The sequence below is a fragment of the Schistocerca americana genome, chromosome 5 (assembly GCF_021461395.2).
Source record: "Schistocerca americana isolate TAMUIC-IGC-003095 chromosome 5, iqSchAmer2.1, whole genome shotgun sequence".
In the NCBI taxonomy this organism is placed as follows: Eukaryota; Metazoa; Arthropoda; class Insecta; order Orthoptera; family Acrididae; genus Schistocerca; species Schistocerca americana.
In genome coordinates, this window is record NC_060123.1 from 125,579,688 (window position 1) to 125,597,905 (window position 18,218).

Sequence of the window (18,218 nt, forward strand, 5' to 3'; positions counted from 1 at the left end):
TGTCCTCAGTGGCGCTGGCGTTGCCCACGGGGCTTCATGTAAGGCGACTGCACGTCGCTCGGCCAACAGCGGCCTACTGCAGACCGACACTTAAGTGACACCAAATACAAATCGACATCGAGAGACAGGCCCTGTCATATGGCACTCGCGACGTGTACGCTGAAATTGAATGTAAATAATACGTCTTTTGTAGTGGGCGTCGCTCTACTGCTGTGTCACACACGACGAATAAATAGGAAAACAGTAGAACGTCTGCGTAGGGCCATGTTTTTACCTACAGTGTCATTTGGCTGAATGTGTACAAGGCCCTGTGGCATCACTCAAACACAGCCAAATTGTCACACTAGCTGTGTATCTCTAACAAAGTTGACGTATGTCCTCACCTCTGTGACGGTTAAAACGATTTCGCCCCCGGGTGGGCCCGAACCACCAACCTTTCGGTTAACAGCCGAACGCGGTAGCCGATTGCGCCACGGAGGCCTTGAGTTTGGTCGCGACTGCATGTCGCTCGGCCAACAGGGGCCTACTGCAGACCGACACTTAAGTGACACCAAATACAAATCGACATCGAGAGACAGGTCCTGTCATATGGCACTCGCGACGTGTACGCTGAAATTGAATGTAAATAATACGTCTTTTGTAGTGGGCGTCTCTCTACTGCTGTGTCACACACGACGAATAAATAGGAAGACAGTAGAACGTCTGCGTAGGGCCATGTTTTTACCTACAGTGTCACTTGGCTGAATGTGTACAAGGCCCTGTGGCATCACTCAAACACAGCCAAATTGTCACACTAGCTGTGTATCTCTAACAAAGTTGACGTATGTCCTCACCTCTGTGACGGTTAAAACGATTTCGCCCCCGGGTGGGCTCGAACCACCAACCTTTCGGTTAACAGCCGAACGCGCTAGCCGATTGCGCCACAGAGGCCTTGATTTTGGTCGCGACTGCATGTCGCTCGGCCAACAGGGGCCTACTGCAGACCGACACTTAAGTGACACCAAATACAAATCGACATCGAGAGACAGGCCCTGTCATATGGCACTCGCGACGTGTACGCTGAAATTGAATGTAAATAATACGTCTTTTGTAGTGGGCGTCGCTCTACTGCTGTGTCACACACGACGAATAAATAGGAAAACAGTAGAACGTCTGCGTAGGGCCATGTTTTTACCTACAGTGTCATTTGGCTGAATGTGTACAAGGCCCTGTGGCATCACTCAAACACAGCCAAATTGTCACACTAGCTGTGTATCTCTAACAAAGTTGACGTATGTCCTCACCTCTGTGACGGTTAAAACGATTTCGCCCCCGGGTGGGCCCGAACCACCAACCTTTCGGTTAACAGCCGAACGCGGTAGCCGATTGCGCCACGGAGGCCTTGAGTTTGGTCGCGACTGCATGTCGCTCGGTCAACAGGGGCCTACTGCAGACCGACACTTAAGTGACACCAAATACAAATCGACATCGAGAGACAGGTCCTGTCATATGGCACTCGCGACGTGTACGCTGAAATTGAATGTAAATAATACGTCTTTTGTAGTGGGCGTCTCTCTACTGCTGTGTCACACACGACGAATAAATAGGAAGACAGTAGAACGTCTGCGTAGGGCCATGTTTTTACCTACAGTGTCACTTGGCTGAATGTGTACAAGGCCCTGTGGCATCACTCAAACACAGCCAAATTGTCACACTAGCTGTGTATCTCTAACAAAGTTGACGTATGTCCTCACCTCTGTGACGGTTAAAACGATTTCGCCCCCGGGTGGGCTCGAACCACCAACCTTTCGGTTAACAGCCGAACGCGCTAGCCGATTGCGCCACGGAGGCATTGATGTTGGTTCACTTGTGCTCTGTGTATCATGGCAAATCGTATACCTTCTGCAGGAATCTCGCAGAATATTAGCATCTGCTTACGCCCCTTCACATTAATAACGTGCATGCACACTGTAGCGAGGCTCATAAACGAATGACATCGCCAAGCATGACATTATACTAGAAAATGCATACAAACCACTCTTCTGCCTATGCATTCAGAAAAACTCTGACGCCCGTAGAATACTTGTCATATGTTGTAGAACATCCCTTTCATTCAGTGTACTGCCATGTGTTAGAAGCTGGTCGAGATAGCGCCGCTCCATGCAGGAAGGTGAAAAAAAAAAAAGAATGCCTTCTGTGAGGTTCGAACTCACGACCCCTGGTTTACGAGACCAGTGCTCTACCACTGAGCTAAGAAGACGGCAGCTTTGCGTTCGTGAGCTATCCCCGAATTGTCACTTCATCACACTGAATCTTGCAGCCCTCGACCAGATATCGGATTTGGCACACAGCTGCTGCTGGGGGTGTCCACACTGCTGTTTTCCAAATCTCTTGACTGTTTCGCCCTTACGATCGACGACGAGCGTCGGGCCACCAAAGGTTTGCCGTCTGCACAATCTTGACCTAGCGCACAGCTTGTGGGATAGCGTGGCTCGACTGCGAAATGCGCCTTTCGGCTCCTCTCTCTGGCTGCAGTGCGCTGTTGTCCTCAGTGGCGCTGGCGTTGCCCACGGGGCTTCATGTAAGGCGACTGCACGTCGCTCGGCCAACAGCGGCCTACTGCAGACCGACACTTAAGTGACACCAAATACAAATCGACATCGAGAGACAGGCCCTGTCATATGGCACTCGCGACGTGTACGCTGAAATTGAATGTAAATAATACGTCTTTTGTAGTGGGCGTCTCTCTACTGCTGTGTCACACACGACGAATAAATAGGAAGACAGTAGAACGTCTGCGTAGGGCCATGTTTTTACCTACAGTGTCACTTGGCTGAATGTGTACAAGGCCCTGTGGCATCACTCAAACACAGCCAAATTGTCACACTAGCTGTGTATCTCTAACAAAGTTGACGTATGTCCTCACCTCTGTGACGGTTAAAACGATTTCGCCCCCGGGTGGGCTCGAACCACCAACCTTTCGGTTAACAGCCGAACGCGCTAGCCGATTGCGCCACAGAGGCCTTGATTTTGGTCGCGACTGCATGTCGCTCGGCCAACAGGGGCCTACTGCAGACCGACACTTAAGTGACACCAAATACAAATCGACATCGAGAGACAGGCCCTGTCATATGGCACTCGCGACGTGTACGCTGAAATTGAATGTAAATAATACGTCTTTTGTAGTGGGCGTCGCTCTACTGCTGTGTCACACACGACGAATAAATAGGAAAACAGTAGAACGTCTGCGTAGGGCCATGTTTTTACCTACAGTGTCATTTGGCTGAATGTGTACAAGGCCCTGTGGCATCACTCAAACACAGCCAAATTGTCACACTAGCTGTGTATCTCTAACAAAGTTGACGTATGTCCTCACCTCTGTGACGGTTAAAACGATTTCGCCCCCGGGTGGGCCCGAACCACCAACCTTTCGGTTAACAGCCGAACGCGGTAGCCGATTGCGCCACGGAGGCCTTGAGTTTGGTCGCGACTGCATGTCGCTCGGCCAACAGGGGCCTACTGCAGACCGACACTTAAGTGACACCAAATACAAATCGACATCGAGAGACAGGTCCTGTCATATGGCACTCGCGACGTGTACGCTGAAATTGAATGTAAATAATACGTCTTTTGTAGTGGGCGTCTCTCTACTGCTGTGTCACACACGACGAATAAATAGGAAGACAGTAGAACGTCTGCGTAGGGCCATGTTTTTACCTACAGTGTCACTTGGCTGAATGTGTACAAGGCCCTGTGGCATCACTCAAACACAGCCAAATTGTCACACTAGCTGTGTATCTCTAACAAAGTTGACGTATGTCCTCACCTCTGTGACGGTTAAAACGATTTCGCCCCCGGGTTGGCTCGAACCACCAACCTTTCGGTTAACAGCCGAACGCGCTAGCCGATTGCGCCACGGAGGCATTGATGTTGGTTCACTTGTGCTCTGTGTATCATGGCAAATCGTATACCTTCTGCAGGAATCTCGCAGAATATTAGCATCTGCTTACGCCCCTTCACATTAATAACGTGCATGCACACTGTAGCGAGGCTCATAAACGAATGACATCGCCAAGCATGACATTATACTAGAAAATGCATACAAACCACTCTTCTGCCTATGCATTCAGAAAAACTCTGACGCCCGTAGAATACTTGTCATATGTTGTAGAACATCCCTTTCATTCAGTGTACTGCCATGTGTTAGAAGCTGGTCGAGATAGCGCCGCTCCATGCAGGAAGGTGAAAAAAAAAAGAATGCCTTCTGTGAGGTTCGAACTCACGACCCCTGGTTTACGAGACCAGTGCTCTACCACTGAGATAAGTAGGCGGCAGCTTTGCGTTCGTGAGCTATCCCCGAATTGTCACTTCATCACACTGAATCTTGCAGCCCTCGACCAGATATCGGATTTGGCACACAGCTGCTGCTGGGGGTGTCCACACTGCTGTTTTCCAAATCTCTTGACTGTTTCGCCCTTACGATCGACGACGAGCGTCGGGCCACCAAAGGTTTGCCGTCTGCACAATCTTGACCTAGCGCACAGCTTGTGGGATAGCGTGGCTCGACTGCGAAATGCGCCTTTCGGCTCCTCTCTCTGGCTGCAGTGCGCTGTTGTCCTCAGTGGCGCTGGCGTTGCCCACGGGGCTTCATGTAAGGCGACTGCACGTCGCTCGGCCAACAGCGGCCTACTGCAGACCGACACTTAAGTGACACCAAATACAAATCGACATCGAGAGACAGGCCCTGTCATATGGCACTCGCGACGTGTACGCTGAAATTGAATGTAAATAATACGTCTTTTGTAGTGGGCGTCTCTCTACTGCTGTGTCACACACGACGAATAAATAGGAAGACAGTAGAACGTCTGCGTAGGGCCATGTTTTTACCTACAGTGTCACTTGGCTGAATGTGCACAAGGCCCTGTGGCATCACTCAAACACAGCCAAATTGTCACACTAGCTGTGTATCTCTAACAAAGTTGACGTATGTCCTCACCTCTGTGACGGTTAAAACGATTTCGCCCCCGGGTGGGCTCGAACCACCAACCTTTCGGTTAACAGCCGAACGCGCTAGCCGATTGCGCCACGGAGGCATTGATGTTGGTTCACTTGTGCTCTGTGTATCATGGCAAATCGTATACCTTCTGCAGGAATCTCGCAGAATATTAGCATCTGCTTACGCCCCTTCACATTAATAACGTGCATGCACACTGTAGCGAGGCTCATAAACGAATGACATCGCCAAGCATGACATTATACTAGAAAATGCATACAAACCACTCTTCTGCCTATGCATTCAGAAAAACTCTGACGCCCGTAGAATACTTGTCATATGTTGTAGAACATCCCTTTCATTCAGTGTACTGCCATGTGTTAGAAGCTGGTCGAGATAGCGCCGCTCCATGCAGGAAGGTGAAAAAAAAAAAAGAATGCCTTCTGTGAGGTTCGAACTCACGACCCCTGGTTTACGAGACCAGTGCTCTACCACTGAGCTAAGAAGACGGCAGCTTTGCGTTCGTGAGCTATCCCCGAATTGTCACTTCATCACACTGAATCTTGCAGCCCTCGACCAGATATCGGATTTGGCACACAGCTGCTGCTGGGGGTGTCCACACTGCTGTTTTCCAAATCTCTTGACTGTTTCGCCCTTACGATCGACGACGAGCGTCGGGCCACCAAAGGTTTGCCGTCTGCACAATCTTGACCTAGCGCACAGCTTGTGGGATAGCGTGGCTCGACTGCGAAATGCGCCTTTCGGCTCCTCTCTCTGGCTGCAGTGCGCTGTTGTCCTCAGTGGCGCTGGCGTTGCCCACGGGGCTTCATGTAAGGCGACTGCACGTCGCTCGGCCAACAGCGGCCTACTGCAGACCGACACTTAAGTGACACCAAATACAAATCGACATCGAGAGACAGGCCCTGTCATATGGCACTCGCGACGTGTACGCTGAAATTGAATGTAAATAATACGTCTTTTGTAGTGGGCGTCTCTCTACTGCTGTGTCACACACGACGAATAAATAGGAAGACAGTAGAACGTCTGCGTAGGGCCATGTTTTTACCTACAGTGTCACTTGGCTGAATGTGTACAAGGCCCTGTGGCATCACTCAAACACAGCCAAATTGTCACACTAGCTGTGTATCTCTAACAAAGTTGACGTATGTCCTCACCTCTGTGACGGTTAAAACGATTTCGCCCCCGTGTGGGCTCGAACCACCAACCTTTCGGTTAACAGCCGAACGCGCTAGCCGATTGCGCCACAGAGGCCTTGATTTTGGTCGCGACTGCATGTCGCTCGGCCAACAGGGGCCTACTGCAGACCGACACTTAAGTGACACCAAATACAAATCGACATCGAGAGACAGGCCCTGTCATATGGCACTCGCGACGTGTACGCTGAAATTGAATGTAAATAATACGTCTTTTGTAGTGGGCGTCGCTCTACTGCTGTGTCACACACGACGAATAAATAGGAAAACAGTAGAACGTCTGCGTAGGGCCATGTTTTTACCTACAGTGTCATTTGGCTGAATGTGTACAAGGCCCTGTGGCATCACTCAAACACAGCCAAATTGTCACACTAGCTGTGTATCTCTAACAAAGTTGACGTATGTCCTCACCTCTGTGACGGTTAAAACGATTTCGCCCCCGGGTGGGCCCGAACCACCAACCTTTCGGTTAACAGCCGAACGCGGTAGCCGATTGCGCCACGGAGGCCTTGAGTTTGGTCGCGACTGCATGTCGCTCGGCCAACAGGGGCCTACTGCAGACCGACACTTAAGTGACACCAAATACAAATCGACATCGAGAGACAGGTCCTGTCATATGGCACTCGCGACGTGTACGCTGAAATTGAATGTAAATAATACGTCTTTTGTAGTGGGCGTCTCTCTACTGCTGTGTCACACACGACGAATAAATAGGAAGACAGTAGAACGTCTGCGTAGGGCCATGTTTTTACCTACAGTGTCACTTGGCTGAATGTGTACAAGGCCCTGTGGCATCACTCAAACACAGCCAAATTGTCACACTAGCTGTGTATCTCTAACAAAGTTGACGTATGTCCTCACCTCTGTGACGGTTAAAACGATTTCGCCCCCGGGTTGGCTCGAACCACCAACCTTTCGGTTAACAGCCGAACGCGCTAGCCGATTGCGCCACGGAGGCATTGATGTTGGTTCACTTGTGCTCTGTGTATCATGGCAAATCGTATACCTTCTGCAGGAATCTCGCAGAATATTAGCATCTGCTTACGCCCCTTCACATTAATAACGTGCATGCACACTGTAGCGAGGCTCATAAACGAATGACATCGCCAAGCATGACATTATACTAGAAAATGCATACAAACCACTCTTCTGCCTATGCATTCAGAAAAACTCTGACGCCCGTAGAATACTTGTCATATGTTGTAGAACATCCCTTTCATTCAGTGTACTGCCATGTGTTAGAAGCTGGTCGAGATAGCGCCGCTCCATGCAGGAAGGTGAAAAAAAAAAGAATGCCTTCTGTGAGGTTCGAACTCACGACCCCTGGTTTACGAGACCAGTGCTCTATCACTGAGCTAAGAAGGCGGCAGCTTTGCGTTCGTGAGCTATCCCCGAATTGTCACTTCATCACACTGAATCTTGCAGCCCTCGACCAGATATCGGATTTGGCACACAGCTGCTGCTGGGGGTGTCCACACTGCTGTTTTCCAAATCTCTTGACTGTTTCGCCCTTACGATCGACGACGAGCGTCGGGCCACCAAAGGTTTGCCGTCTGCACAATCTTGACCTAGCGCACAGCTTGTGGGATAGCGTGGCTCGACTGCGAAATGCGCCTTTCGGCTCGTCTCTCTGGCTGCAGTGCGCTGTTGTCCTCAGTGGCGCTGGCGTTGCCCACGGGGCTTCATGTAAGGCGACTGCACGTCGCTCGGCCAACAGCGGCCTACTGCAGACCGACACTTAAGTGACACCAAATACAAATCGACATCGAGAGACAGGCCCTGTCATATGGCACTCGCGACGTGTACGCTGAAATTGAATGTAAATAATACGTCTTTTGTAGTGGGCGTCGCTCTACTGCTGTGTCACACACGACGAATAAATAGGAAGACAGTAGAACGTCTGCGTAGGGCCATGTTTTTACCTACAGTGTCACTTGGCTGAATGTGTACAAGGCCCTGTGGCATCACTCAAACACAGCCAAATTGTCACACTAGCTGTGTATCTCTAACAAAGTTGACGTATGTCCTCACCTCTGAGACGGTTAAAACGATTTCGCCCCCGTGTGGGCTCGAACCACCAACCTTTCGGTTAACAGCCGAACGCGCTAGCCGATTGCGCCACAGAGGCCTTGATTTTGGTCGCGACTGCATGTCGCTCGGCCAACAGGGGCCTACTGCAGACCGACACTTAAGTGACACCAAATACAAATCGACATCGAGAGACAGGCCCTGTCATATGGCACTCGCGACGTGTACGCTGAAATTGAATGTAAATAATACGTCTTTTGTAGTGGGCGTCGCTCTACTGCTGTGTCACACACGACGAATAAATAGGAAAACAGTAGAACGTCTGCGTAGGGCCATGTTTTTACCTACAGTGTCACTTGGCTGAATGTGTACAAGGCCCTGTGGCATCACTCAAACACAGCCAAATTGTCACACTAGCTGTGTATCTCTAACAAAGTTGACGTATGTCCTCACCTCTGTGACGGTTAAAACGATTTCGCCCCCGGGTTGGCTCGAACCACCAACCTTTCGGTTAACAGCCGAACGCGCTAGCCGATTGCGCCACGGAGGCATTGATGTTGGTTCACTTGTGCTCTGTGTATCATGGCAAATCGTATACCTTCTGCAGGAATCTCGCAGAATATTAGCATCTGCTTACGCCCCTTCACATTAATAACGTGCATGCACACTGTAGCGAGGCTCATAAACGAATGACATCGCCAAGCATGACATTATACTAGAAAATGCATACAAACCACTCTTCTGCCTATGCATTCAGAAAAACTCTGACGCCCGTAGAATACTTGTCATATGTTGTAGAACATCCCTTTCATTCAGTGTACTGCCATGTGTTAGAAGCTGGTCGAGATAGCGCCGCTCCATGCAGGAAGGTGAAAAAAAAAAAGAATGCCTTCTGTGAGGTTCGAACTCACGACCCCTGGTTTACGAGACCAGTGCTCTACCACTGAGCTAAGAAGGCGGCAGCTTTGCGTTCGTGAGCTATCCCCGAATTGTCACTTCATCACACTGAATCTTGCAGCCCTCGACCAGATATCGGATTTGGCACACAGCTGCTGCTGGGGGTGTCCACACTGCTGTTTTCCAAATCTCTTGACTGTTTCGCCCTTACGATCGACGACGAGCGTCGGGCCACCAAAGGTTTGCCGTCTGCACAATCTTGACCTAGCGCACAGCTTGTGGGATAGCGTGGCTCGACTGCGAAATGCGCCTTTCGGCTCCTCTCTCTGGCTGCAGTGCGCTGTTGTCCTCAGTGGCGCTGGCGTTGCCCACGGGGCTTCATGTAAGGCGACTGCACGTCGCTCGGCCAACAGCGGCCTACTGCAGACCGACACTTAAGTGACACCAAATACAAATCGACATCGAGAGACAGGCCCTGTCATATGGCACTCGCGACGTGTACGCTGAAATTGAATGTAAATAATACGTCTTTTGTAGTGGGCGTCGCTCTACTGCTGTGTCACACACGACGAATAAATAGGAAGACAGTAGAACGTCTGCGTAGGGCCATGTTTTTACCTACAGTGTCACTTGGCTGAATGTGTACAAGGCCCTGTGGCATCACTCAAACACAGCCAAATTGTCACACTAGCTGTGTATCTCTAACAAAGTTGACGTATGTCCTCACCTCTGTGACGGTTAAAACGATTTGGCCCCCGTGTGGGCTCGAACCACCAACCTTTCGGTTAACAGCCGAACGAGCTAGCCGATTGCGCCACAGAGGCCTTGATTTTGGTCGCGACTGCATGTCGCTCGGCCAACAGGGGCCTACTGCAGACCGACACTTAAGTGACACCAAATACAAATCGACATCGAGAGACAGGCCCTGTCATATGGCACTCGCGACGTGTACGCTGAAATTGAATGTAAATAATACGTCTTTTGTAGTGGGCGTCGCTCTACTGCTGTGTCACACACGACGAATAAATAGGAAAACAGTAGAACGTCTGCGTAGGGCCATGTTTTTACCTACAGTGTCATTTGGCTGAATGTGTACAAGGCCCTGTGGCATCACTCAAACACAGCCAAATTGTCACACTAGCTGTGTATCTCTAACAAAGTTGACGTATGGCCTCACCTCTGTGACGGTTAAAACGATTTCGCCCCCGGGTGGGCCCGAACCACCAACCTTTCGGTTAACAGCCGAACGCGGTAGCCGATTGCGCCACGGAGGCCTTGATTTTGGTCGCGACTGCATGTCGCTCGGCCAACAGGGGCCTACTGCAGACCGACACTTAAGTGACACCAAATACAAATCGACATCGAGAGACAGGCCCTGTCATATGGCACTCGCGACGTGTACGCTGAAATTGAATGTAAATAATACGTCTTTTGTAGTGGGCGTCGCTCTACTGCTGTGTCACACACGACGAATAAATAGGAAGACAGTAGAACGTCTGTGTAGGGCCATGTTTTTACCTACAGTGTCACTTGGCTGAATGTGTACAAGGCCCTGTGGCATCACTCAAACACAGCCAAATTGTCACACTAGCTGTGTATCTCTAACAAAGTTGACGTATGTCCTCACCTCTGTGACGGTTAAAACGATTTCGCCCCCGGGTGGGCTCGAACCACCAACCTTTCGGTTAACAGCCGAACGCGCTAGCCGATTGCGCCACGGAGGCCTTGATTTTGGTCGCGACTGCATGTCGCTCGGCCAACAGGGGCCTACTGCAGACCGACACTTAAGTGACACCAAATACAAATCGACATCGAGAGACAGGCCCTGTCATATGGCACTCGCGACGTGTACGCTGAAATTGAATGTAAATAATACGTCTTTTGTAGTGGGCGTCGCTCTACTGCTGTGTCACACACGACGAATAAATAGGAAAACAGTAGAACGTCTGCGTAGGGCCATGTTTTTACCTACAGTGTCACTTGGCTGAATGTGTACAAGGCCCTGTGGCATCACTCAAACACAGCCAAATTGTCACACTAGCTGTGTATCTCTAACAAAGTTGACGTATGTCCTCACCTCTGTGACGGTTAAAACGATTTCGCCCCCGGGTGGGCGCGAACCACCAACCTTTAGGTTAACAGCCGAACGCGCTAGCCGATTGCGCCACGGAGGCATTGATGTTGGTTCACTTGTGCTCTGTGTATCATGGCAAATCGTATACCTTCTGCAGGAATCTCGCAGAATATTAGCATCTGCTTACGCCCCTTCACATTAATAACGTGCATGCACACTGTAGCGAGGCTCATAAACGAATGACATCGCCAAGCATGACATTATACTAGAAAATGCATACAAACCACTCTTCTGCCTATGCATTCAGAAAAACTCTGACGCCCGTAGAATACTTGTCATATGTTGTAGAACATCCCTTTCATTCAGTGTACTGCCATGTGTTAGAAGCTGGTCGAGATAGCGCCGCTCCATGCAGGAAGCTGAAAAAAAGAAGAATGCCTTCTGTGAGGTTCGAACTCACGACCCCTGGTTTACGAGACCAGTGCTCTACCACTGAGCTAAGAAGGCGGCAGCTTTGCGTTCGTGAGCTATCCCCGAATTGTCACTTCATCACACTGAATCTTGCAGCCCTCGACCAGATATCGGATTTGGCACACAGCTGCTGCTGGGGGTGTCCACACTGCTGTTTTCCAAATCTCTTGACTGTTTCGCCCTTACGATCGACGACGAGCGTCGGGCCACCAAAGGTTTGCCGTCTGCACAATCTTGACCTAGCGCACAGCTTGTGGGATAGCGTGGCTCGACTGCGAAATGCGCCTTTCGGCTCCTCTCTCTGGCTGCAGTGCGCTGTTGTCCTCAGTGGCGCTGGCGTTGCCCACGGGGCTTCATGTAAGGCGACTGCACGTCGCTCGGCCAACAGCGGCCTACTGCAGACCGACACTTAAGTGACACCAAATACAAATCGACATCGAGAGACAGGCCCTGTCATATGGCACTCGCGACGTGTACGCTGAAATTGAATGTAAATAATACGTCTTTTGTAGTGGGCGTCTCTCTACTGCTGTGTCACACACGAAGAATAAATAGGAAGACAGTAGAACGTCTGCGTAGGGCCATGTTTTTACCTACAGTGTCACTTGGCTGAATGTGTACAAGGCCCTGTGGCATCACTCAAACACAGCCAAATTGTCACACTAGCTGTGTATCTCTAACAAAGTTGACGTATGTCCTCACCTCTGTGACGGTTAAAACGATTTCGCCCCCGGGTGGGCTCGAACCACCAACCTTTCGGTTAACAGCCGAACGCGCTAGCCGATTGCGCCACAGAGGCCTTGATTTTGGTCGCGACTGCATGTCGCTCGGCCAACAGGGGCCTACTGCAGACCGACACTTAAGTGACACCAAATACAAATCGACATCGAGAGACAGGCCCTGTCATATGGCACTCGCGACGTGTACGCTGAAATTGAATGTAAATAATACGTCTTTTGTAGTGGGCGTCGCTCTACTGCTGTGTCACACACGACGAATAAATAGGAAAACAGTAGAACGTCTGCGTAGGGCCATGTTTTTACCTACAGTGTCATTTGGCTGAATGTGTACAAGGCCCTGTGGCATCACTCAAACACAGCCAAATTGTCACACTAGCTGTGTATCTCTAACAAAGTTGACGTATGTCCTCACCTCTGTGACGGTTAAAACGATTTCGCCCCCGGGTGGGCCCGAACCACCAACCTTTCGGTTAACAGCCGAACGCGGTAGCCGATTGCGCCACGGAGGCCTTGATTTTGGTCGCGACTGCATGTCGCTCGGCCAACAGGGGCCTACTGCAGACCGACACTTAAGTGACACCAAATACAAATCGACATCGAGAGACAGGCCCTGTCATATGGCACTCGCGACGTGTACGCTGAAATTGAATGTAAATAATACGTCTTTTGTAGTGGGCGTCGCTCTACTGCTGTGTCACACACGACGAATAAATAGGAAAACAGTAGAACGTCTGCGTAGGGCCATGTTTTTACCTACAGTGTCATTTGGCTGAATGTGTACAAGGCCCTGTGGCATCACTCAAACACAGCCAAATTGTCACACTAGCTGTGTATCTCTAACAAAGTTGACGTATGTCCTCACCTCTGTGACGGTTAAAACGATTTCGCCCCCGGGTGGGCCCGAACCACCAACCTTTCGGTTAACAGCCGAACGCGGTAGCCGATTGCGCCACGGAGGCCTTGATTTTGGTCGCGACTGCATGTCACTCGGCCAACAGGGGCCTACTGCAGACCGACACTAAAGTGACACCAAATACAAATCGACATCGAGAGACAGGCCCTGTCATATGGCACTCGCGACGTGTACGCTGAAATTGAATGTAAATAATACGTCTTTTGTAGTGGGCGTCTCTCTACTGCTGTGTCACACACGACGAATAAATAGGAAGACAGTAGAACGTCTGCGTAGGGCCATGTTTTTACCTACAGTGTCACTTGGCTGAATGTGTACAAGGCCCTGTGGCATCACTCAAACACAGCCAAATTGTCACACTAGCTGTGTATCTCTAACAAAGTTGACGTATGTCCTCACCTCTGTGACGGTTAAAACGATTTCGCCCCCGTGTTGGCTCGAACCACCAACCTTTCGGTTAACAGCCGAACGCGCTAGCCGATTGCGCCACGGAGGCATTGATTTTGGTTCACTTGTGCTCTGTGTATCATGGCAAATCGTATACCTTCTGCAGGAATCTCGCAGAATATTAGCATCTGCTTACGCCCCTTCACATTAATAACGTGCATGCACACTGTAGCGAGGCTCATAAACGAATGACATCGCCAAGCATGACATTATACTAGAAAATGCATACAAACCACTCTTCTGCCTATGCATTCAGAAAAACTCTGACGCCCGTAGAATACTTGTCATATGTTGTAGAACATCCCTTTCATTCAGTGTACTGCCATGTGTTAGAAGCTGGTCGAGATAGCGCCGCTCCATGCAGGAAGGTGAAAAAAAAAAGAATGCCTTCTGTGAGGTTCGAACTCACGACCCCTGGTTTACCAGACCAGTGCTCTACCACTGAGCTAAGAAGGCGGCAGCTTTGCGTTCGTGAGCTATCCCCGAATTGTCACTTCATCACACTGAATCTTGCAGCCCTCGACCAGATATCGGATTTGGCACACAGCTGCTGCTGGGGGTGTCCACACTGCTGTTTTCCAAATCTCTTGACTGTTTCGCCCTTACGATCGACGACGAGCGTCGGGCCACCAAAGGTTTGCCGTCTGCACAATCTTGACCTAGCGCACAGCTTGTGGGATAGCGTGGCTCGACTGCGAAATGCGCCTTTCGGCTCCTCTCTCTGGCTGCAGTGCGCTGTTGTCCTCAGTGGCGCTGGCGTTGCCCACGGGGCTTCATGTAAGGCGACTGCACGTCGCTCGGCCAACAGCGGCCTACTGCAGACCGACACTTAAGTGACACCAAATACAAATCGACATCGAGAGACAGGCCCTGTCATATGGCACTCGCGACGTGTACGCTGAAATTGAATGTAAATAATACGTCTTTTGTAGTGGGCGTCGCTCTACTGCTGTGTCACACACGACGAATAAATAGGAAGACAGTAGAACGTCTGCGTAGGGCCATGTTTTTACCTACAGTGTCACTTGGCTGAATGTGTACAAGGCCCTGTGGCATCACTCAAACACAGCCAAATTGTCACACTAGCTGTGTATCTCTAACAAACTTGACGTATGTCCTCACCTCTGTGACGGTTAAAACGATTTCGCCCCCGTGTGGGCTCGAACCACCAACCTTTCGGTTAACAGCCGAACGCGCTAGCCGATTGCGCCACAGAGGCCTTGATTTTGGTCGCGACTGCATGTCGCTCGGCCAACAGGGGCCTACTGCAGACCGACACTTAAGTGACACCAAATACAAATCGACATCGAGAGACAGGCCCTGTCATATGGCACTCGCGACGTGTACGCTGAAATTGAATGTAAATAATACGTCTTTTGTAGTGGGCGTCGCTCTACTGCTGTGTCACACACGACGAATAAATAGGAAAACAGTAGAACGTCTGCGTAGGGCCATGTTTTTACCTACAGTGTCATTTGGCTGAATGTGTACAAGGCCCTGTGGCATCACTCAAACACAGCCAAATTGTCACACTAGCTGTGTATCTCTAACAAAGTTGACGTATGTCCTCACCTCTGTGACGGTTAAAACGATTTCGCCCCCGGGTGGGCTCGAACCACCAACCTTTCGGTTAACAGCCGAACGCGCTAGCCGATTGCGCCACGGAGGCATTGATGTTGGTTCACTTGTGCTCTGTGTATCATGGCAAATCGTATACCTTCTGCAGGAATCTCGCAGAATATTAGCATCTGCTTACGCCCCTTCACATTAATAACGTGCATGCACACTGTAGCGAGGCTCATAAACGAATGACATCGCCAAGCATGACATTATACTAGAAAATGCATACAAACCACTCTTCTGCCTATGCATTCAGAAAAACTCTGACGCCCGTAGAATACTTGTCATATGTTGTAGAACATCCCTTTCATTCAGTGTACTGCCATGTGTTAGAAGCTGGTCGAGATAGCGCCGCTCCATGCAGGAAGGTGAAAAAAAAAAGAATGCCTTCTGTGAGGTTCGAACTCACGACCCCTGGTTTACGAGACCAGTGCTCTACCACTGAGCTAAGAAGGCGGCAGCTTTGCGTTCGTGAGCTATCCCCGAATTGTCACTTCATCACACTGAATCTTGCAGCCCTCGACCAGATATCGGATTTGGCACACAGCTGCTGCTGGGGGTGTCCACACTGCTGTTTTCCAAATCTCTTGACTGTTTCGCCCTTATGATCGACGACGAGCGTCGGGCCACCAAAGGTTTGCCGTCTGCACAATCTTGACCTAGCGCACAGCTTGTGGGATAGCGTGGCTCGACTGCGAAATGCGCCTTTCGGCTCCTCTCTCTGGCTGCAGTGCGCTGTTGTCCTCAGTGGCGCTGGCGTTGCCCACGGGGCTTCATGTAAGGCGACTGCACGTCGCTCGGCCAACAGCGGCCTACTGCAGACCGACACTTAAGTGACACCAAATACAAATCGACATCGAGAGACAGGCCCTGTCATATGGCACTCGCGACGTGTACGCTGAAATTGAATGTAAATAATACGTCTTTTGTAGTGGGCGTCGCTCTACTGCTGTGTCACACACGACGAATAAATAGGAAGACAGTAGAACGTCTGCGTAGGGCCATGTTTTTACCTACAGTGTCACTTGGCTGAATGTGTACAAGGCCCTGTGGCATCACTCAAACACAGCCAAATTGTCACACTAGCTGTGTATCTCTAACAAAGTTGACGTATGTCCTCACCTCTGTGACGGTTAAAACGATTTCGCCCCCGTGTGGGCTCGAACCACCAACCTTTCGGTTAACAGCCGAACGCGCTAGCCGATTGCGCCACAGAGGCCTTGATTTTGGTCGCGACTGCATGTCGCTCGGCCAACAGGGGCCTACTGCAGACCGACACTTAAGTGACACCAAATACAAATCGACATCGAGAGACAGGCCCTGTCATATGGCACTCGCGACGTGTACGCTGAAATTGAATGTAAATAATACGTCTTTTGTAGTGGGCGTCGCTCTACTGCTGTGTCACACACGACGAATAAATAGGAAGACAGTAGAACGTCTGCGTAGGGCCATGTTTTTACCTACAGTGTCACTTGGCTGAATGTGTACAAGGCCCTGTGGCATCACTCAAACACAGCCAAATTGTCACACTAGCTGTGTATCTCTAACAAAGTTGACGTGTGTCCTCACCTCTGTGACGGTTAAAACGATTTCGCCCCCGTGTGGGCTCGAACCACCAACCTTTCGGTTAACAGCCGAACGCGCTAGCCGATTGCGCCACAGAGGCCTTGATTTTGGTCGCGACTGCATGTCGCTCGGCCAACAGGGGCCTACTGCAGACCGACACTTAAGTGACACCAAATACAAATCGACATCGAGAGACAGGCCCTGTCATATGGCACTCGCGACGTGTACGCTGAAATTGAATGTAAATAATACGTCTTTTGTAGTGGGCGTTGCTCTACTGCTGTGTCACACACGACGAATAAATAGGAAAACAGTAGAACGTCTGCGTAGGGCCATGTTTTTACCTACAGTGTCATTTGGCTGAATGTGTACAAGGCCCTGTGGCATCACTCAAACACAGCCAAATTGTCACACTAGCTGTGTATCTCTAACAAAGTTGACGTATGTCCTCACCTCTGTGACGGTTAAAACGATTTCGCCCCCGGGTTGGCTCGAACCACCAACCTTTCGGTTAACAGCCGAACGCGCTAGCCGATTGCGCCACGGAGGCATTGATGTTGGTTCACTTGTGCTCTGTGTCTCATGGCAAATCGTATACCTTCTGCAGGAATCTCGCAGAATATTAGCATCTGCTTACGCCCCTTCACATTAATAACGTGCATGCACACTGTAGCGAGGCTCATAAACGAATGACATCGCCAAGCATGACATTATACTAGAAAATGCATACAAACCACTCTTCTGCCTATGCATTCAGAAAAACTCTGACGCCCGTAGAATACTTGTCATATGTTGTAGAACATCCCTTTCATTCAGTGTACTGCCATGTGTTAGAAGCTGGTCGAGATAGCGCCGCTCCATGCATGAAGGTGGAAAAAAAAAAAGAATGCCTTCTGTGAGGTTCGAACTCACGACCCCTGGTTTACGAGACCAGTGCTCTACCACTGAGCTAAGAAGGCGGCAGCTTTGCGTTCGTGAGCTATCCCCGAATTGTCACTTCATCACACTGAATCTTGCAGCCCTCGACCAGATATCGGATTTGGCACACAGCTGCTGCTGGGGGTGTCCACACTGCTGTTTTCCAAATCTCTTGACTGTTTCGCCCTTACGATCGACGACGAGCGTCGGGCCACCAAAGGTTTGCCGTCTGCACAATCTTGACCTAGCGCACAGCTTGTGGGATAGCGTGGCTCGACTGCGAAATGCGCCTTTCGGCTCCTCTCTCTGGCTGCAGTGCGCTGTTGTCCTCAGTGGCGCTGGCGTTGCCCACGGG

At 50.3% G+C, this 18,218-nt stretch overlaps 35 non-coding genes across 35 annotated transcripts; all 35 read right to left on the reverse strand.

The window, feature by feature from the left end:
- Positions 1 to 406: 406 nt before the first annotated feature.
- On the reverse strand, positions 407 to 480 carry Trnan-guu. The gene has a single exon. It is a non-coding gene; the product is annotated as a tRNA-Asn (tRNA).
- A 376-nt stretch (positions 481 to 856) lies between these two features.
- Trnan-guu lies at positions 857 to 930 on the reverse strand. Its single transcript has one exon. It is a non-coding gene; the product is annotated as a tRNA-Asn (tRNA).
- A 376-nt stretch (positions 931 to 1,306) lies between these two features.
- Trnan-guu lies at positions 1,307 to 1,380 on the reverse strand. The gene has a single exon. It is a non-coding gene; the product is annotated as a tRNA-Asn (tRNA).
- A 376-nt stretch (positions 1,381 to 1,756) lies between these two features.
- Trnan-guu lies at positions 1,757 to 1,830 on the reverse strand. Its single transcript has one exon. It is a non-coding gene; the product is annotated as a tRNA-Asn (tRNA).
- A 337-nt stretch (positions 1,831 to 2,167) lies between these two features.
- Positions 2,168 to 2,239, reverse strand: Trnat-cgu. The gene has a single exon. It is a non-coding gene; the product is annotated as a tRNA-Thr (tRNA).
- Positions 2,240 to 2,928: 689 nt separating this feature from the next.
- Positions 2,929 to 3,002, reverse strand: Trnan-guu. The gene has a single exon. It is a non-coding gene; the product is annotated as a tRNA-Asn (tRNA).
- A 376-nt stretch (positions 3,003 to 3,378) lies between these two features.
- On the reverse strand, positions 3,379 to 3,452 carry Trnan-guu. Its single transcript has one exon. It is a non-coding gene; the product is annotated as a tRNA-Asn (tRNA).
- A 376-nt stretch (positions 3,453 to 3,828) lies between these two features.
- Positions 3,829 to 3,902, reverse strand: Trnan-guu. The gene has a single exon. It is a non-coding gene; the product is annotated as a tRNA-Asn (tRNA).
- A 335-nt stretch (positions 3,903 to 4,237) lies between these two features.
- Trnat-cgu lies at positions 4,238 to 4,309 on the reverse strand. The gene has a single exon. It is a non-coding gene; the product is annotated as a tRNA-Thr (tRNA).
- Positions 4,310 to 4,998: 689 nt separating this feature from the next.
- On the reverse strand, positions 4,999 to 5,072 carry Trnan-guu. The gene has a single exon. It is a non-coding gene; the product is annotated as a tRNA-Asn (tRNA).
- A 337-nt stretch (positions 5,073 to 5,409) lies between these two features.
- On the reverse strand, positions 5,410 to 5,481 carry Trnat-cgu. Its single transcript has one exon. It is a non-coding gene; the product is annotated as a tRNA-Thr (tRNA).
- Positions 5,482 to 6,170: 689 nt separating this feature from the next.
- Positions 6,171 to 6,244, reverse strand: Trnan-guu. Its single transcript has one exon. It is a non-coding gene; the product is annotated as a tRNA-Asn (tRNA).
- A 376-nt stretch (positions 6,245 to 6,620) lies between these two features.
- Trnan-guu lies at positions 6,621 to 6,694 on the reverse strand. Its single transcript has one exon. It is a non-coding gene; the product is annotated as a tRNA-Asn (tRNA).
- Positions 6,695 to 7,070: 376 nt separating this feature from the next.
- On the reverse strand, positions 7,071 to 7,144 carry Trnan-guu. The gene has a single exon. It is a non-coding gene; the product is annotated as a tRNA-Asn (tRNA).
- A 335-nt stretch (positions 7,145 to 7,479) lies between these two features.
- Trnat-cgu lies at positions 7,480 to 7,551 on the reverse strand. Its single transcript has one exon. It is a non-coding gene; the product is annotated as a tRNA-Thr (tRNA).
- Positions 7,552 to 8,240: 689 nt separating this feature from the next.
- Trnan-guu lies at positions 8,241 to 8,314 on the reverse strand. The gene has a single exon. It is a non-coding gene; the product is annotated as a tRNA-Asn (tRNA).
- A 376-nt stretch (positions 8,315 to 8,690) lies between these two features.
- On the reverse strand, positions 8,691 to 8,764 carry Trnan-guu. Its single transcript has one exon. It is a non-coding gene; the product is annotated as a tRNA-Asn (tRNA).
- Positions 8,765 to 9,100: 336 nt separating this feature from the next.
- On the reverse strand, positions 9,101 to 9,172 carry Trnat-cgu. Its single transcript has one exon. It is a non-coding gene; the product is annotated as a tRNA-Thr (tRNA).
- Positions 9,173 to 9,861: 689 nt separating this feature from the next.
- On the reverse strand, positions 9,862 to 9,935 carry Trnan-guu. The gene has a single exon. It is a non-coding gene; the product is annotated as a tRNA-Asn (tRNA).
- A 376-nt stretch (positions 9,936 to 10,311) lies between these two features.
- Trnan-guu lies at positions 10,312 to 10,385 on the reverse strand. The gene has a single exon. It is a non-coding gene; the product is annotated as a tRNA-Asn (tRNA).
- A 376-nt stretch (positions 10,386 to 10,761) lies between these two features.
- Trnan-guu lies at positions 10,762 to 10,835 on the reverse strand. The gene has a single exon. It is a non-coding gene; the product is annotated as a tRNA-Asn (tRNA).
- Positions 10,836 to 11,211: 376 nt separating this feature from the next.
- Trnan-guu lies at positions 11,212 to 11,285 on the reverse strand. The gene has a single exon. It is a non-coding gene; the product is annotated as a tRNA-Asn (tRNA).
- Positions 11,286 to 11,620: 335 nt separating this feature from the next.
- Trnat-cgu lies at positions 11,621 to 11,692 on the reverse strand. The gene has a single exon. It is a non-coding gene; the product is annotated as a tRNA-Thr (tRNA).
- A 689-nt stretch (positions 11,693 to 12,381) lies between these two features.
- On the reverse strand, positions 12,382 to 12,455 carry Trnan-guu. The gene has a single exon. It is a non-coding gene; the product is annotated as a tRNA-Asn (tRNA).
- Positions 12,456 to 12,831: 376 nt separating this feature from the next.
- Positions 12,832 to 12,905, reverse strand: Trnan-guu. The gene has a single exon. It is a non-coding gene; the product is annotated as a tRNA-Asn (tRNA).
- Positions 12,906 to 13,281: 376 nt separating this feature from the next.
- On the reverse strand, positions 13,282 to 13,355 carry Trnan-guu. The gene has a single exon. It is a non-coding gene; the product is annotated as a tRNA-Asn (tRNA).
- Positions 13,356 to 13,731: 376 nt separating this feature from the next.
- On the reverse strand, positions 13,732 to 13,805 carry Trnan-guu. Its single transcript has one exon. It is a non-coding gene; the product is annotated as a tRNA-Asn (tRNA).
- A 335-nt stretch (positions 13,806 to 14,140) lies between these two features.
- Trnat-ggu lies at positions 14,141 to 14,212 on the reverse strand. Its single transcript has one exon. It is a non-coding gene; the product is annotated as a tRNA-Thr (tRNA).
- Positions 14,213 to 14,901: 689 nt separating this feature from the next.
- Trnan-guu lies at positions 14,902 to 14,975 on the reverse strand. The gene has a single exon. It is a non-coding gene; the product is annotated as a tRNA-Asn (tRNA).
- Positions 14,976 to 15,351: 376 nt separating this feature from the next.
- Positions 15,352 to 15,425, reverse strand: Trnan-guu. Its single transcript has one exon. It is a non-coding gene; the product is annotated as a tRNA-Asn (tRNA).
- A 335-nt stretch (positions 15,426 to 15,760) lies between these two features.
- Positions 15,761 to 15,832, reverse strand: Trnat-cgu. Its single transcript has one exon. It is a non-coding gene; the product is annotated as a tRNA-Thr (tRNA).
- A 689-nt stretch (positions 15,833 to 16,521) lies between these two features.
- Positions 16,522 to 16,595, reverse strand: Trnan-guu. Its single transcript has one exon. It is a non-coding gene; the product is annotated as a tRNA-Asn (tRNA).
- Positions 16,596 to 16,971: 376 nt separating this feature from the next.
- Positions 16,972 to 17,045, reverse strand: Trnan-guu. The gene has a single exon. It is a non-coding gene; the product is annotated as a tRNA-Asn (tRNA).
- A 376-nt stretch (positions 17,046 to 17,421) lies between these two features.
- Trnan-guu lies at positions 17,422 to 17,495 on the reverse strand. The gene has a single exon. It is a non-coding gene; the product is annotated as a tRNA-Asn (tRNA).
- A 337-nt stretch (positions 17,496 to 17,832) lies between these two features.
- Trnat-cgu lies at positions 17,833 to 17,904 on the reverse strand. The gene has a single exon. It is a non-coding gene; the product is annotated as a tRNA-Thr (tRNA).
- Positions 17,905 to 18,218: the final 314 nt, after the last annotated feature.